The sequence below is a fragment of the Camelina sativa genome, chromosome 11 (genome assembly GCF_000633955.1).
Source record: "Camelina sativa cultivar DH55 chromosome 11, Cs, whole genome shotgun sequence".
Classification (NCBI taxonomy): Eukaryota; Viridiplantae; Streptophyta; class Magnoliopsida; order Brassicales; family Brassicaceae; genus Camelina; species Camelina sativa.
Genome location: NC_025695.1, coordinates 14,206,907 through 14,212,516, shown reverse-complemented (window position 1 = coordinate 14,212,516; position 5,610 = coordinate 14,206,907).

Sequence of the window (5,610 nt, the reverse complement as noted above, 5' to 3'; positions counted from 1 at the left end):
AGTGAAGATTTAAAACCTTCATTATTAGGTTACTTGGTTTCATCTATCATTTATCAACAGTTATTAGGGTTCTGAAGAAAGAAAATGTTACACACTGTTTACTTGTTTTTTTTTTACTTTCGAAGATTGATGAAGCGAGACAAACCGAAGAGGACAGAGATATATACCGACCAAGATTCGTGTCCGTAAAAGCTAAACTGAGATATGAATTTGTTGGTATGCAAATAAATTACAAATGTTTGATGCTAAAATTAAAAAGGGATTTAGGGATTTGGTATCTGTGAGAGGAACAGTCCACTGAATCAGTGAGATAGGATTCTTTAATTATGCTGTCTTCTTCTGCTCAGCTGGTTCGAATCCCCATATCAATCATCCATTGTCTTTTTCACCTTTGTTTTCATAAATAGAAAAAAACATTTGTTACAATTTTGACAAATATGACGTATGACCCATTTGAAGTTGGGAATCAATAGTTTAAAACTACTAATTATATAATGTGAAAATAGTAGAATTCTGTCCTAATTTAACTCTTCGCATTATTTGTTCATAATGTCTACTTCACAACTTATTCACATTTCTTTTATCAAATTCATGGTTTCAAATTGTTTAAAAAATAACATTAAAGTAATAATGAAATGAGATAACAGTAGCCCCCATGCTTGGTCGGGCCACTGGATTTGAATGCAAGCCTTGCAAAAATGACCATATATTGCGACACATCTTACCTGGTAGATTATATACTTGTATAGCGTAAAGGAAAAATAGGCGTTACCACGGGCACACAACATTCATAGAAAATGACAAACTCTTTTACATCTTACCTGGTAGATTATATACGTTATTGTATTAGTAGTAATCGTATACGTTATTGTAATGTGCGCGTAGTATCTTTCATCCGACTTATTAGTATAGTAATCTACAAGTATTAGTAATTGTATACGTTATTCTAATGTGCGCGTAGTATTTCATCCGACTTATTAGTAATAGTATACTTATCCTTTATTCTATAAACAACAAAATCACTTCGCCAATCAAACTAAGTCACATTAAATTTTTTTTTTTTTTAAATTAAAAAAGTCCAATAATTAAAAAAAACATGATCATAATGTATGGGCTATTTCTATTTTTTTACAATTAAATTTTTAATGGCATGGCTGGATATCTCGACTCGATTCGAGGATATTGGTAGAATCGGGTTTGAAGGTTCGTTTTCGATTTTGGATTCTGTTTGGGGTGTGTTGGTCTTAAAAACGGAGATATCGTTTATGGGAGTTTTGGGGTTGGTTCTCTGGTTGTCAGGATGTTATTCTCAGCTGATACGCGGATTGGGATTTGTTTGGGCTATGATTGTGGATTTTAGATTTCGTCTTTGGTTGATTGGAGTATCTCCGGAATTATATCAGCGTATCAGGATTGATATAGGGGTATTTATCTGGGGACTGGGTTTTACTCGACAACACCGTCTTTCATTTTCTCACTTCCTTCTACTTTCTTTCAGTGGTGATTTGCGGTGGTTAGTAGCGGATAGAGCTTGGTTTTTGAGGCTAGTGATTTCTTCAATGTCTCAATCAGCGATTATGAAGGGCAAGGGTTCGCTGATGCGTACGGAAGTTGTTAAAATATCAAACTCGGTCTTGGCTCAGAGGATTCAACAGTTTGATCTCACACTCATAGGGAGACTGATGAATCCAGGGGTGCAACGGATTGAGTCTTTGCTATCCACCATGCCCAAGATATGGAAGCTTGAAGACAAAGTGGTGGGAGCTGATTTGGGTCAAGGAACTTTCCAGTTCAATTTTGCGGATGCGGATGATCTTCAAGGGGTTCTTCAGAATGGTCCTTACCATTTTGATAGTTGGATGCTTTCCTTGGTTAAGTGGGAGCCCATTGTATCTCCTACTTATCCTTCTGCCATCAACTTTTGGGTGAGAGTTTCTGGCATTCCGATGCATCTGTGGGAGGTTGCTACTTTGGAGGCCATTGGCAAGAAGATTGGTATAATCCGAGATATTGATGAAGAATCTGGGAGCGTTTGTGTTACGGTAAATGGCTTCAATCCTATTGTTTTCAAGCTGTTGGTGCCGTTCGAATCTGGAGATGAAGTGGTGGTGACTCTTGAGTATGAGAAACTATCCGGCTATTGTGAAAATTGCTCTCGTCTTACCCACGATGAGAAGAGTTGTCCAGAGTTGATTAAAGCTGGTGGGAGTCACGTGTTTGAGCATCATCCTGAGAAGAGAGGTGTTCAGCGACAACAAGGGATGGGGAATCAAGGGGTTTTCCACAATGCTGGGGGCTGGGAGAAGCCTAGAAAGGTAGTCAAGAGAGCTTTGGACTTCCAAGCTTATGAGTTTTCTGCTGGGGCGGGTAGTTCCGGTTTGTTTCATCAGGTTCGTCACCATGGCTCAGGGAGGGAACAGAAACGGACGTACAGTGCAGTTGCAAGCGGGTCAGGAGATAAGCGGGAGACTCAGAGGGGTCATGGAGGATACATGGGACAGGCTAATTCCTTCCCCCTTAACCGCAAGGGGAAAGGGAAAGCTTGGCCGAAACCGTTGTACAAGGCAAAAAGCGGTTTCTTAGAGAAGCAGTCACAAGGGGTTCTTGGTGTTGATCCTGACGTGGTTGATCAAGGAATTGCTCAACAAGGAATAGCTAGGGAGAGTTCTCCTCCTCATGGGACTACTGCGGTTTTGGTTGATTCTGAGTTTGATGAAGCGACTGATGATCTTCTCGAGGAGGGTGTTACCTCACATGGTAACCTTCCAGAAGAGGGTGAGATTGCGCTCGACCAGGTGAATGCGGGTTTGGGAGACTTGGGTTCGGGTGATGTTATCCCCAATGTTGAGGACCTNCTGGTGGGAGTCACGTGTTTGAGCATCATCCTGATAAGAGAGGTGTTCAACGACAACAAGGGATGGGGAATCAAGGGGTTTTCCACAATGATGGGGTCTGGGAGAAGCCTAGAAAGGTAGTAAAGAGAGCTTTGCACTTCCAAGCTTATGAGTTTTCTGCTGGGGCGGGTAGTTCCGGTTTGTTTCATCAGGTTCGTCACCATGGCTCAGGGAGGGAACAGAAACGGACGTACAGTGCAGTTGCAAGCGGGTCAGGAGATAAGCGGGAGACTCAGAGGGGTCATGGAGGATACATGGGACAGGCTAATTCCTTCCCCCTTAACCGCAAGGGGAAAGGGAAAGCTTGGCCGAAACCGTTGTACAAGGCAAAAAGCGGTTTCATAGAGAAGCAGTCACAAGGGGTTCTTGGTGTTGATCCTGACGTGGTTGATCAAGGAATTGCTCAACAAGGAATAGCTAGGGAGAGTTCTCCTCCTCATGGGACTACTGCGGTTTTGGTTGATTCTGAGTTTGATGAAGCGACTGATGATCTTCTCGAGGAGGGTGTTACCTCACATGGTAACCTTCCAGAAGAGGGTGAGATTGCGCTCGACCAGGTGAATGCGGGTTTGGGAGACTTGGGTTCGGGTGATGTTATCCCCAATGTGGAGGACCCGAAAGGTACTTCCTCACCATCCTTAATGTTTGATTTGGATGTGAATGTAGTACAGGCTGCTTTGCAAGAAGTTAATATCAGTCGTACGAGAATTGAGGGGTCGAGGAGGCCTACTTCTCTGCCTAAGAAACTAGTTAGGAAGCCTGGTTTGATTTTAGCTTCCCCTGGTAAACGTTTGCTAGCTAAAGCTTTATCTAAACCTGCAGGTGAAGGTAACAAACAGAATGGGATGGGAAAACAAGGGAACAAGGCTGTGGATGGAAAACCGGCTGGCATTGGTATAAGACCAGCAACGATAGGGATGGGGGCTCTCCCGAAACCACCGGCTAAATNCAGAAACGGACGTACAGTGCAGTTGCAAGCGGGTCAGGAGATAAGCGGGAGACTCAGAGGGGTCATGGAGGATACATGGGACAGGCTAATTCCTTCCCCCTTAACCGCAAGGGGAAAGGGAAAGCTTGGCCGAAACCGTTGTACAAGGCAAAAAGCGGTTTCATAGAGAAGCAGTCACAAGGGGTTCTTGGTGTTGATCCTGACGTGGTTGATCAAGGAATTGCTCAACAAGGAATAGCTAGGGAGAGTTCTCCTCCTCATGGGACTACTGCGGTTTTGGTTGATTCTGAGTTTGATGAAGCGACTGATGATCTTCTCGAGGAGGGTGTTACCTCACATGGTAACCTTCCAGAAGAGGGTGAGATTGCGCTCGACCAGGTGAATGCGGGTTTGGGAGACTTGGGTTCGGGTGATGTTATCCCCAATGTGGAGGACCCGAAAGGTACTTCCTCACCATCCTTAATGTTTGATTTGGATGTGAATGTAGTACAGGCTGCTTTGCAAGAAGTTAATATCAGTCGTACGAGAATTGAGGGGTCGAGGAGGCCTACTTCTCTGCCTAAGAAACTAGTTAGGAAGCCTGGTTTGATTTTAGCTTCCCCTGGTAAACGTTTGCTAGCTAAAGCTTTATCTAAACCTGCAGGTGAAGGTAACAAACAGAATGGGATGGGAAAACAAGGGAACAAGGCTGTGGATGGAAAACCGGCTGGCATTGGTATAAGACCAGCAAAGATAGGGATGGGGGCTCTCCCGAAACCGCCGGCTAAACCGTGAAGGTCCTAAGTTGGAACTGTCAGGGCATTGGGGTTGATCTGACAGAGAATTATTTGGGTGATTTGTGGAGGAAGCATCGACCAGATATTTTGCTTTTATCAGAGACAAAGAAATGTTTTTCTTAATTACAAAAATTTCAATCAAAATTTGGCTATAATAAAATGTTTACTGTTGAACCCCGAGGGGCTAGTGGTGGTTTGGTTTTATTTTATAAGGATGAAATAAATCTTTCTGTTCTATTTCATAATGACCGTATAATTGATACAAAAGCTGTTCTTCATCATCAATTGGTATATTTTTCTTTTGTTTATGGTGACCCGGTTCTCCAACATCGCGGAAAAGTGTGGGATAAATTAACGAACATTGGATCTTTTCGTATTGATCATTGGTTTATTATTGGAGACTTTAATGAATTAATTGGTAACCATGAGAAGCAGGGTGGTGCCCTGCGGTCAGCTAATTCCTTCAAACCTTTTATCTCAATGATTAAGGATATTGGGATGCTTGAATTTCCATGTTATGGGGATCAATTATCCTGGCGTGGGAATCAGTGTAATAATCAAGTGATTCGTTGCCGACTTGACCGGGCTTTAGGTAATGAAGACTGGCACGCCCTCTATCCCAATTCGAAAGTAGAGTATTTGGAGATGATTGGTTCTGATCATAGTCCAATTTTAGCAACTTGTTTGACGGCGGTCTGGAGGAGACAGAGACAATTTCGGTTTGATAAGCGGTGGTTGGGTAAGGAGGGCTTGGCTGGAGCGGTTGAGTCTGGTTGGAATCGGACACGGAATTTTAGGATTCCGGGTTTTGTTGATAAATTAAGGAATTGTAGGAATTCGATTTCCTGGTGGAGGAAAAATAATGTCAGTACTGGCCCATCAATTATTTCTTCTTTGAAGACTGCTCTGCATGATGCGAAGATGGATGACTCGGTTTCGCTGGAAGATATTCGGGGAATTGAGAGGAAATTGAAAGAGGCATACCGGGATG